At 36.4% G+C, this 12,402-nt stretch overlaps 1 protein-coding gene and 1 long non-coding RNA gene across 5 annotated transcripts in view; one reads left to right on the forward strand and one right to left on the reverse strand.

The window, feature by feature from the left end:
• Positions 1-12,402, forward strand: part of LOC127071732 (monocarboxylate transporter 10-like) — an 86,843-nt gene that overhangs the window by 7,221 nt on the left and 67,220 nt on the right. The gene's annotated exons all lie outside the window — the stretch shown is intronic.
• Positions 1,377-12,402, reverse strand: part of LOC127071759 (uncharacterized) — a 79,056-nt gene continuing 68,030 nt past the window's right edge. For 2 of the 3 annotated variants that reach the window (XR_007785214.1, XR_007785213.1), the window contains 4 exons: positions 4,551-5,234; positions 4,329-4,453; positions 4,157-4,232; positions 1,377-4,056 (listed from right to left, as the gene is read on the reverse strand). This is a non-coding gene — a long non-coding RNA (uncharacterized LOC127071759). The remainder of the gene's footprint in view (positions 4,057-4,156; positions 4,233-4,328; positions 4,454-4,550; positions 5,235-12,402) is intronic. The other variant, XR_007785215.1, reaches the window with a different exon arrangement.

Below are 12,402 nucleotides of genomic sequence, written 5' to 3' on the forward strand. Positions count from 1 at the left end.
ATTTCTTTCTAACTATCTCTATATCTGATTATCATAATTATTACTTACAATTTGTATATTCCGAGATATATACAAAGTATATGTATTTTATAGTTTACATATACAAATTTAATTTAACTCCAATTAAAAATTTTTTAATTAAAACTAACACATTTCCAATCATTTTCGTCGCTGCATTATTAAATAAGAAATTGGACATTTTTCAAAATTAAGACGATTGGAAATATGAGAATTGGTCTCTTCATAAATAATTACCATCTTATCAATGGCATTTATCTATGAATCGACCAACGGGATTCCATGCTTTTTAAACTATCTTAACACCTAAGCAGCAGATAATCGACCGATTTGCTATTATCGCCTTAAATTAGCCTTAGACATAACTTAACCTTGGAACTAGAATTCTTAATAGTACTATTAAGATTTAAGCGTAAAAATATAAAGCAGAAGATAATAAAAAGCTGAAGCATAAGAGTTGCAACGAGCATCATGCATCCCACCTTATAGTTATTATATTCTTATAAATTAACGATGTAGAAATGAAAAGGATTTTTAAAGAATAACCTTGCTGAAAAATATCGATCAGCGCGAGAACCACTATGCAAGAAAATACACATATAGAATAATATAATATGAAATTATATTTAAAGTTGGAAATTTCTATGATCAAGCATGCATTTTAATCGTCGACGATCTGAAGAATAGAATATAAAAGCGTATTACACCTATTATACCATAAGAAAGGAATACTACAAAATTGTATAAACGTGCAAGAGTATGACTATTTTATTCCATTTTTCCATCGATGCTATTAATGGAAAGAGCAAACCAGATCTATCCAATGATTGAGGTAAAACGCCTGAAATATAAAGTACCAACAATTAAATATTTGATTACTCGAACGTTGAATTTATTACCAAACTAAAAGATATTATGGATTTGATAAATTGTAAATTTAATGAACTAGAGCATTTTAATAAATAAAAAAAAAAGAAGCTTCGGTGAGTCTTGAAAATATATTAAATTATATTCGTCATAAAAGACCGATCGTAAATAATTATATCTTGTATATTGAATATTTTGTGGTTGACATTTTAAACAGCAGTCATTTTAACTACGAGCTACCTGAAACAGAAAGAAAATGTATTAGTCATACGATATTATAATTCAATAAATATTTAAACGAGCATGCACGTTCGCTTGACGTGTCAATATGCAGATGCACTTTTCAATTTAATTCCCTGTCTATTTCTATCAATAAGATCAAATTTGAACGCGCCTGATTCTTCGTTAGAACATTGAATATTAACACGATCGAGAAATATGAAAAATATCATATTTGCAACAAGAATCGAAGATATATGAGTATATGAAAACAAACCTAAAAAAAAAGATCTAAAAATACAATATATGTTAATTAATACAAATTAATACACACTTCATCTTCAATTATAACGATTACTACTGACGAGTAATACGACAACGTGATTAAATAGACCAAAAGCCATTAACGAAGGGTTCGCCATGGCGACAACCTTCGAAAAATGACTCGTAGTCGATAGTTGCCCTCTTGAGCCACATTTCGTGGGGGCCTCTTCGGCAAATAGCCTCTTCTTGCTTCGTGCCCTAACCACTGCTTTTTAAGGGCATTCCCTAAGCTCGACCCGTATGAAAATTAAAATTATATATATATATGTGTGTGTATATATATACATATATATATAGATATATTTCACGAAAACTATCCTAGCCTGTGGACGATCAATGAACCGAAAGAATTCACCAATCGTGCTCATTCACACAGGCACATTTACTCGAATGCCCTAGCAGATATTCAATGAATCTAATCGATGCACCTATTACTAACCCTTCGCGAAAAAATTATTATAAAATTATGATTTTACTCTTTTACGTATTTGACTATTTTCGTTTCGTATCGTTACTGCTTTTACTTTACTACGCATACGTAATAAGTTATATATTGCAAAAATCGCGAGAAAGTCGAAGGGTTAATATATACTTAATACTAAGTATCAAACACGTTCCAAATTCTTTGCTAATTTATTAGAAATAAATTTCGTAAGAAACGCAAAGACTTTAAAACTGCTTGATACTGATATATCTCGCAATGCAAAGCTTTAGCAAGATATGGAGAGAGAAAAAAAATAAGCATGTTGATAAATTTGTAAATATGCTAAAGCTTTGCCAAGTCTTTTCTGTCGATCTTACCTACTTAAAATTAAATACACATTCGCACAGAAAAAGCTACCTGCCTGCCTAAAAGCTATATTTAAAAAATAGCAAAACATTCGTTCCAACACATACACTCCACGATTCTCTCACATACCACCAGGGTGCAAAAAGCCTACACTAGAGAGTATGCCCCGGGGCACCTCCGACACCCTAGCTCAAACGCGTATTTTTTCTAATATATTAGGAGTACGTACCAATTGCTGTAATCGACTGTCAAGGTTAATGATTATTGCGTTAATAACTAAGGCAAAAATACTAGTATATATTAGTATATATGCATACTAATGGTATACGAGTATTCGAAAAGTTTTCACAAAAATGTGATAAATTTACTATGCAAAACGATATTAATAACAATATACTGTAACATAATATATGTATTCATTTAAAAACATTATCGCGAAACGACGTACAATCCAGCACCTAACACGCACACACAAGTGAAATGTACATCGTGCGCAATCATTAACGCAATGACAGTCGCCACTAAGGGGAAATTTAAAAACTAACCATACCGACTGTTTCTCACCCATACGAGTAACACCTGGGCACACGTATGAATGAGAACGCAGAAAGTATGGGGGGAGAAACGGGAATTAGTTTGTTAGAAGCTGAAAATCCTGATCTAAAAAATGATTAAGTTATTCTAGGGCCTACGGGTTATGACTCTACAAGTCTCTTTGTCTTTTAGCAACGACTCTACTCGACTTTTTTTTCAAAAACAATGACTCTACTGAGACTTTCCTTTATAGAAAATTTATTAAATATTTCATAAATTTATTCGATAATAATTGAAAATTCGGACGATTCCTTTCAACAAGTGGCTATTCTAATTATAGAACAAGATCATATTTGCCACTCGTTTACCAGAATTTATCCGTCGCGTTTGTCTTCTTGTTTATTTATTAGTACGTCGATACATGTAAATATATCGTAGTAAATCGCGATTGAATATACTAGATACGGAGCAATGCATGTAACGTGAATTACGTTACGTGCTTTTTAGACGAAATCGGGTAAATGAATACCCGATTTCACCACTAATGTCGCGTGCAAGGTAGAACCAAACAAGTGCTAATTAATTGCACTATTAATTATGAAACTACTCGCGATGAAACAAGAAGACCCTATCCTGACCTAATAAACAAATAAACCACTCGCGAGTAAATCCAAAAGAGGAATTACTCACGGTCGTACTCGTCAGTGATAGAAGAAAAATTACAACCAGTAACTCGTGCCGATTCGGACCTTTCGTCCTCGACATGATTGAGCACTGGAGGGACTTCAAATTTGTTCACTCACTACTTAAGAAGTTCTGCGATGGCTCCAAAACACTCGTCCGCGTTGTAAATGGGGGAGTCGGTCCTCGTGACGATGAGCCAGGTTGATCCATAATAGGTTGAACATAAGCTAGGTCAACGTCCTCGTACTCCGACGAGATAGGATTATAACGACGATTTGAAAAAAAGAAAAAATTGAAAACGAATTAAATTTATTGTAATAAAAAAAGAAATGATAAAAATTATTAGCTACGATATTTATCAATTTATTACTCACCAATATTCTTCCTATAGAAGAAGTAGTTTTTCACTTATCTTCAATGATGCACTGACTCTAATACGCGAACAGTCTGTGCGACTGTTATAAAATAAAAATACTTTTGACGAACAAACTCTAACATCAAGCAATCGCGAACCGCGGATAGATCATCACGGACGAACGATGCTTCTAATTCGCGATTTTGACTTTATCTAAACGATACAATACTCCATCCATTGCCACGCGCACGATTGCAATGACGATCTGGAAAAGAAATATAGACGAAGGAATTAGTATCGTTTATATAATACAAATTTTTTTTTTTTTCATATTAAAGAAATATTTACAATAGAAATTTACTTACTGGAGTCTATGTTGATCCTTCGCACGATGAGCATCCTGCTCCAGGATAACGACGAAGAATTCTTTTTTTATTCGTCCTGAACAAAGAAAAAATAGAATTATTAGTATCATTGCGTTAGTATAAAAAATTATTAAAATTATCGAAGAAACGTTTCAAAAAGAAATTTATTTACCGGAGGTACTGTTGATCCTTTGCACGATGAGCATCCAAGATAACGAAGAACGATGCACTAACACTCGCGAATTTTTATCGACTTGATTTATTTATTGCTTCGAACACTATTGTAACACTATTGATCTGTAATTTAAAAAAAAAATCAATATATCAGTACCGTTGTTACAATAAAAAATATTTTTAATTCTTCAGAAATTGTTCAAGAAAGAAATTTACTTACCGGAGTCTTCGTTGATCCTTTGCACGATGAGCATCCTGCCCTTTGTTGACGAAGTATGACGCAATAACACAAACACTGACTTTGTTTTATAAATTTCCATTAATTCTAATTTTAGTTTTACTCCAATGTAGTTGATATTAAATAGAGATGTCACGAAAAAAAACACTGATTCTAAGATCACCTTCACAACTATGACACTATCATCAAAACTCTGACACTATCACAAAAAATCTGGAAAGCTGGAACTTGGAAAAAACCTTGGCGTAAAACATAACCTAAAATTTATGAAAATTTGTTCTATTATAACACTCGGTAAAAGACGACAAATTAATATATATATATTAATTATAATTAAAATATTCTATAATAAAATATTAATCCGAAAGATATTTGATCGACGTCTCCCACTTTCGGAGATACGTGCTTACGCGTCGAAGTACTTTATAAAACTGAAGAGATTTCGTCGATGACCTTGTAGAACGCGATGCTCAATTGTTTCTTACCGAATCGTTTCCCGGAAATTTAAGGCCCGTTTCTATTTACATGTCGAGTATTATCTATCTCTCTCCTTTAATATCCTTTAAGAGATATACTTACGTATGTTTGCAATACGTGTGACGAAGAGGAAGCGTTTATAGAATAAGATCGACTTCGAGTTTTCTCAATTTGTGGAATTCTTTAAACCTGAAAATTGTAAGATTGCATTAGTCGAGTATAAAAATATTGTATGTGCGTACGTATATATAGATATGTCTCTATGTATTGCGAATATTCAATGCTTATTATAATATATATTATATATATCATATATATACATATTTATATAAGATATATATGTAAATTACAATTAAAATATTCTATAATAAAATATATATCCGAAAGATATTTGATCGACGTCTCCCACTTTCGGAGATACGTGCTTACGCGTCGAAGTACTTTATAAAACTGAAGAAATTTCGTCGATCACCTTGTAGAGCGCGACGCTCAATTGTTTCTTACCGAATCGTTTCCCGGAAATTTAAGCCGCGTTTCTATTTACGTATCGAGTATTATCTATCTCTCTTCTTTAATATCCTTGAAAAGAGATATATTTACGTATACAATGAAAAGAAAGTGTATATAGAATAAGATCGACTTCGAGTCTCTTCGATTCGTGGAATCTTTAATTCTGAGAATTGTAAGTCGGTTAGGAGATTATAAAAAAAAATTGTGTGCGTATATATATATATATATATGTCCTTTGTGTGACGAATATCCAATGCGTATTACATATCATATATATATGTACATATCTATATATATCACGTAAAGTAATGAAATATGACGAAAAAAAGAATCGAAAAAAAGGACATATGCGAACATGTACGAACACTACTGACCTAAATCAATTCTAAGGAAAAATATTGGCCGACTGACCTATTTAATTTCTTGGGAAATACTTGTTTTCAATGCCAAGGCAGGCGACAAAAAAATCTCTTACGTACTAGCACGCATACATACGAATGTCTTCGACCGAGCTCGCCGGTTACAAGCGTTAATAAAAAACTTTCTATGTACGAGCATCTCGATGGAAGACTTTCTTACATGTACGTATACATACATAAATTCTTAGAAAAGAGCAAACTTATTTCCGCACAGGTTTGTAGGTAATGTATTGTCTTCGTTTTAAAAAGAAACGGAGGCATTAACGCGCATCGAACGGACGATATTTTTCCTTTTAACTTTCCGTTAACTCATTTACAAAATAAATAATTTCGCAATTATTATTTTAATAATTTCGTTAAAATTCTATGGAATATTTTACGAAAGTATTCATCAACCTTATAGACCGAACAATTGTTTCAAATTGTTTTCCAGTATGGCGGGTAAACCGTGTGTAAAAATGAATTGCATTCTCGGTCAATTTGTTGCTATAGTTGAAAAAAGTTAATAGATATACACGCATATACGACATTCGCACGGAGAGATGCATAAAACGTTACGATTGATATAAAACTCCAAAGAGAATTGAAAAATACCATTCCTGTATAAAAAGTTATAGATATGCGAAGCTTTTCTCGCGATGGCGAACGCGTAAGACACGCTCTTTGCAATCGTGTTTAAAAAAGCAGAAAATAAAGGCACAAACAAAATAATAATAAAAAAAAGAGAGAGAGAGGAGGATAACTCCTACGGTTTCATTGGAAAAGCAGAGTTTCGTCCATACGAAAACTTGATCCCCTCCTCCTCTTGCTGTATGTTTTCGTCTACTCGTGTCCACATCCTCCTCGTCGTCGTATGGAAATAACGTTTCACTTTTTTATTCCGTCCCATGTTTCGTATGCACATCGAGAGAGGCACCTCGTATTTTCGACTCTATTCGTTTATTGGCAATGGACCAAAGCTGCAGGACACACAGTGGTATAGAGCAAAATTACTATCTCGTGTTTACATCTTTTTTCTCTCTTCCTCTATCTCTCAATTCGCTGCCTCCCTCTCTCCCTCGCTCTTTTCTCTTTACTTTACTCTTTTCCCAACTTACACCGAGTTTCATGAAGAAGAGGCAATCGGCCGTATCATTCCACCCACCTATTCTCTCCCTCTCTTTATTTTGCTTCCATTAAATCGAATTTATTCAAGGCACTAGCAACAACGATAATTTTCTTCACCTGTTCTCTCTCTCTCTCTCTCTGCCTCGAAACAAATGTACCGAGAAACCTCGTCCGAGAAAATCACGACGCTCCGGCGAAGCCATTTATCGCATCAAGATCATTAGTTCCCTCTCCTCCTTCCTCTTTCTTCTTTCTTTCTTTCTTATTTTTTCTTTTCTCTTTTTTATCTACGATCGCGACGCACGAATGCCTTATGCAATTACTGCAACGAAGAGCAGCGATTCGTTGGCCCGCTACGACGACTTTCGATACGGAAGGAGAACGTTCCAATTTTGTTCAAGTTCTACCTGGATTTTCCAAATGTATTCGCGTGCGCGCATATGCACGCGCATGTGTTGCAAATATTTATCGAAGGTAGTCGGAGAAATTGGCCGGAGAAAATCTATTCGAATTTTCTACAAAGTTTATATCCAACGTATAAGGAAGATGTAACGTTTGAACGTTTTATACCGATTACACGTGCGGTACAGCAAACCGGAGTATCAAATTCAAAAGAGAATTTATTTCCGCATGATTTCGATTGGAACGAAATTTTAGTCGAAAATTTACGTAGAGACAGACGTTAACATATTGTTGACCGGTTTACTCGGTCGATGCACGATGCACGCGATTTATGCAATTATTAATCTACAAAAATGTACAACTCGTCGTTATAGAATTACTCATCGCGTTGGATAATATTTCACTTAATGTCGACATCATCGATTTTCCTTTTTCATATATTAATAACGATTTTAATTCGATCCTAACACGCGAATATAACGTATTACTTTTTGCAGATAATAGCCGGTCAATAAAGCGTTAATACGGAAGTTGCGAATGTCCGTCGTCCAGTTCCTTTTTTCTCCATTCGTTTGCTCGTATTGGACGTGTTTTGTTCGCTTTTGAATTTGAACGAATGAAACAGTTCGGAGAATATTAAAAATTAGGGATATAATACATATATAGAGATCGCGAGCCCTTGTATTCTCTCTTTCCTCCATTCTCCGAGCATTTACCTTTCGGTCCAGATATACAAGGGAGATATATATATATATAGAAAAGAGGAATGGTCGGAGGGATGAGTAGTTCTGCGGCAAATAAATTGTCGAAGGTCTCTTTTTATCTATTTCCTTTTCTCTCCTATCATCAAGTCGACTTTTGTCGCGCTCTTTTCTCCTTTTCCTCTCTGCTCGCGGCCTGCTCGTTATCCTATTTTCCTTTTCGCCTTTATTTACGACATATTAAATTTCCATTTGCGCGACAATACCGTACAAAACGAATGCAAGAGTGCGTGCATCATCGAGCGAGCTTTATCTATCTATATACGTACACACACACACACACACATCTCGTTCAACAACGTAATCGCTTTTGTCTACGACGAAGCATCGCCGTTTCGTCGTTACTACCCCTCTCTTATCTCAATCTCTTGCTGTCACGGTGAGTCATTTTTTATGTTCTTTTTGATTTTTTTATTCTTCTTTTTTTTTAGGACATCACGCTGATAATAATTATTCTTTGCAAATTGAGTTTTTAACGAGACACAGAGAGAGAGAGAGAGATAGAAAACTTTTTATCTTTGCCTTCTATGTCAGCTCGTTCACCGTGAATAGTTAAGATCGAGCTCCCACCAAAACTCCTCCAAGCAGGAGGAGGATGTTGAAAAGAGAGGTGAAGCAGAGAAGGGGAAGGAGGAGGATCGTTTTCATGCATTAAACAATGGCCGTCGACGTCCTTCGAGCTTCGCGATAAACGGGGCTATCAAAGCTAGTCTCGAAACTTATTCGACTTCTCTATCTGTCCTTCCTCTCCGTCTCTCTCCTCTCTCTCACTCTCTCTCTCTCTTCCTCTTTCAATGCTGAGCGTCTTTAATACAACGAATGAATAGATTTATGCGCCTTTGGATGCAGATAGCACCTATATTCGAAGGATCAGAACTCGAGGAGAACGAACGAGTTTTGCAGACTTGTGAAAAAAATTGGGCCGACGCCTAAGTGCAACGTCGAATCGAAAGCTCTGGATCTCCTGACTCGAACCGTCTATACGATTCTGAAATTTTCTTTGCCGATAACACCTTTTCAAAGGAGACCACCAAATAGCAGCAGCTTCGTTTGACTTTTTAATGTTTCTTTTTTATCAATTTTAATATTTATAAAAACAAGCTTCTCCGTTACCGCAGAAACGTATTTTTTAAGAAATTTCTTCGCGGGTATAATCATCGACGTCACGTTGTACATTTCAAATGACGCTTTTCAAACGATCTTTACACGTTCATCGCTTTGCGCAAGTAACGCCGAAATAATGCCATTCGGATTTTAATACGATGTCGATTAAATTCTAAACCGAGAATAGATCGTATTCGTGAAAATGTTCCTCCTATCTTGGGATCGGTCCTGCTTCCTGCAGCTGACGCGACATAAAACGTACGAAAGTAATGTAGAAATCGATCCTTCGTCTAAACCTTTCGACAGCTTTTCGCATTCCATGATGCTTGTTTTTAGAACGACGTTAAATAGTCATCGAAGCTTTTTAAAGTATTCCGACCAAATCTTCAAACTTTGCTATCGATTTTGTTACCATAGAGAAATTTTAGAATGACTTTCTTCGTCCTTAATAGAAATCCTTTTACATCGGAGATATTTATTTTAGTACTTATTAGTTACTTGTTACGAGTTAAACGTTAATTAAGTTTCACCCCCGTAACGACGATATTTTTAATAATTATTCTACACTTTGTACGTTACGTGAAAACCGCTATATAAACGCAACGATCTTTGAAAACATCACGCTCGCCATGATCGGGTCACCGCGAGAATAAATCTTCGAGTTTTCAACGTCTCTTTTTCTTTCTCTCTATCTATCTCTTTTACTATTTTTCCTTGCAAACGAAACGGTGCTGTAATAGCGTCTTCGAATAAATTTCCGTCACCAGCACGGTGACCCATTGCATCTTTCTACGAGATCATCGTAAAGCTTGTCTAAAGGAGGAAATAAAAAAGAAGAGAAGAAGAGGAAGAAGAAGAAGAAGAAGGAAGAAATAAGGAAGAAGCAAAGGAGAAAAAGGGGGAAGAGAAATAGAAAATATAGCCGAGAGATGTGAGAGAGAGAGAGTCTACGTAGAGAGACTCGTTCATTGAAATATCGTTCGGGTCCATGTTACTATTAGAAGATAGTACTCTATGAAAGAGCAAAGAAAAATAAAAAGAGAGAGATAGCAATTAGTTGGTACAATAAATTACAATTAACCAACGTTGCGCCGGCTCGTACGTTCTGGACCCATCGGATTTTTTTATTCAATGATGATTCTTGATTTTAGTTAATGAAACGATATAAACCGTCCCTGATATTGCGGCTATTGATTTCAATTTAACAGCGGCCGACTTCCGGCAGCCGCCAACGTTCGCTCGTAAATCAAAGATCGACGTTCCGTTTCTCCTATCCTTGTTCCCGATGTTATCCGTCTGTTAGCGATTAGCGAGGGTGAAATTCTCTGGCAAGGTTAAAAAAAAAAAAACTAAAATGCATCGATAGGATCGAAGAAAATCGATGATCGAAATTATTTCCAATTTTTTGTTCTCTCGATCGATCGATTCTCATCACTCGGATCTGATTACCGTGATCTTAACGTACGAAGTGAAATCGATGTATCGAAATGTTTGATAGATATCGATCGTGACACATCCGTTTAAAATTATAGATACCAGTGGATCGTTCTTGCACGGGTGAAGGACCCTTTGAAACGAAGACTAATCGCTAATGGGTTCACTAGCCCTTACAGTTTCTGAAGTTTGGAAGCGAAGTGGCACACATTAACCCTTTGCCGTCGAACATTCCACCTGGCTGGCCACGAGCGTTCGTTCTACTACACCCCCGTACATGCACCAATAATCTTATTACGTACTGATTTATTTGGGCCATCTACTACCATGCTCGATTATCTTTTAGAGATATTCAAAAAAAAAAAAAAAAAGGAAAAAGAAAAACAAGAAAAACTTTTATCGAGACAAAAAAAAAGAAAAAAAAAGAATGATCTCAACAATAATAATGACCGAATAACGCATTAAGGTTTGTAGCAAGCTTTCTTTATCTCGAGTACGGGCACCGTGAAAACGACTAGAAAGAGGGAAAGAGAGAAAGAGAGATAGAGATAGAGATAGGGATGAAAAAAGTGTCATGAAAAGGGCGAGGACGATACCGAGCGTGAAAATCGTTGCTTTGGAAACGGAGTTAACGTTCGCGTCTTACGGTTGTAGCGTAGTCGTAATGCCGGAAGCGATGCGTCGGTCCGTCCTTATCTCTCTCGGTAGATATTATCCCTTCGGTGGTCCGGTATCTCTCCTCTCCGTGGCGCGCGTGGAAACATTTCCAGTCGAGATTTTTCACAGTCCATCGTTCCTACCGTCCGATACGATCCTTTCGACGCGGTGACAACACACGGACGGGGTGCTAGAGCCCAGAGAAATTTATGGTCGGTTCAACCTACTTTCCGTGGTTCGATTTGCTATCGAGAGAGTCGGACGGACGAGAAGACGAGAGACGTCTTTCGATTTAAAATTAATCGAGATCCCCCATCCTCTCGTCGTTCGCTGCTAACGAGACGCACCTGTTAAGAATAATAGTTATCGGAAACGTCTAATGGACCTACGTCCACGTTGAAAGCTGCAAGAATTGGACGGTTCGACGACTTTTCTCATAGTCTCGTGTCAGCGTTACCATAAAGGGCCGACGTCGCTGTCACGTCGCTCTACCCTGGATCCGTTTTTGTCGTCAAGCCAACCATGACGTATGGTCGTCGTTCTACACTCGCGTTAACCCTTTATGGGGAGCACCGAGATGCTTGAAAGTGTCTCCCCGTGTATGTGCGCGCGCGTGACAAGATCTCGACGTTGATACCGATCTATCGATCACGATCTCCCCGTTCCTCTTTCTACCGGTGAAATCATATCTTCGAGAGATCGGCGATTTATCGGAAAACTTTTTCTTTTCGATGAAAAACCTTGTAGTCGTCTTTTCCACAATTTTCTTTTCTCTCTCTTCTCTTCTCTTCTTGCAAATTGATTTATACGAGTGGTATCGATGCTTTTTCGTCTCTCTCTTTCTTTCCTCCTATCTATCGTTGAGGACCAGAAAAGGAAAGATACCCGAACGACGAGCGTCGAGGATCGTTAGCAACCCTTGAGAAGACTCGGCTCATTATGTTTTTCTATGGAATTCGCTTG

The sequence above is a fragment of the Vespula vulgaris genome, chromosome 23 (assembly GCF_905475345.1).
Source record: "Vespula vulgaris chromosome 23, iyVesVulg1.1, whole genome shotgun sequence".
Lineage (NCBI taxonomy): Eukaryota > Metazoa > Arthropoda > Insecta > Hymenoptera > Vespidae > Vespula > Vespula vulgaris.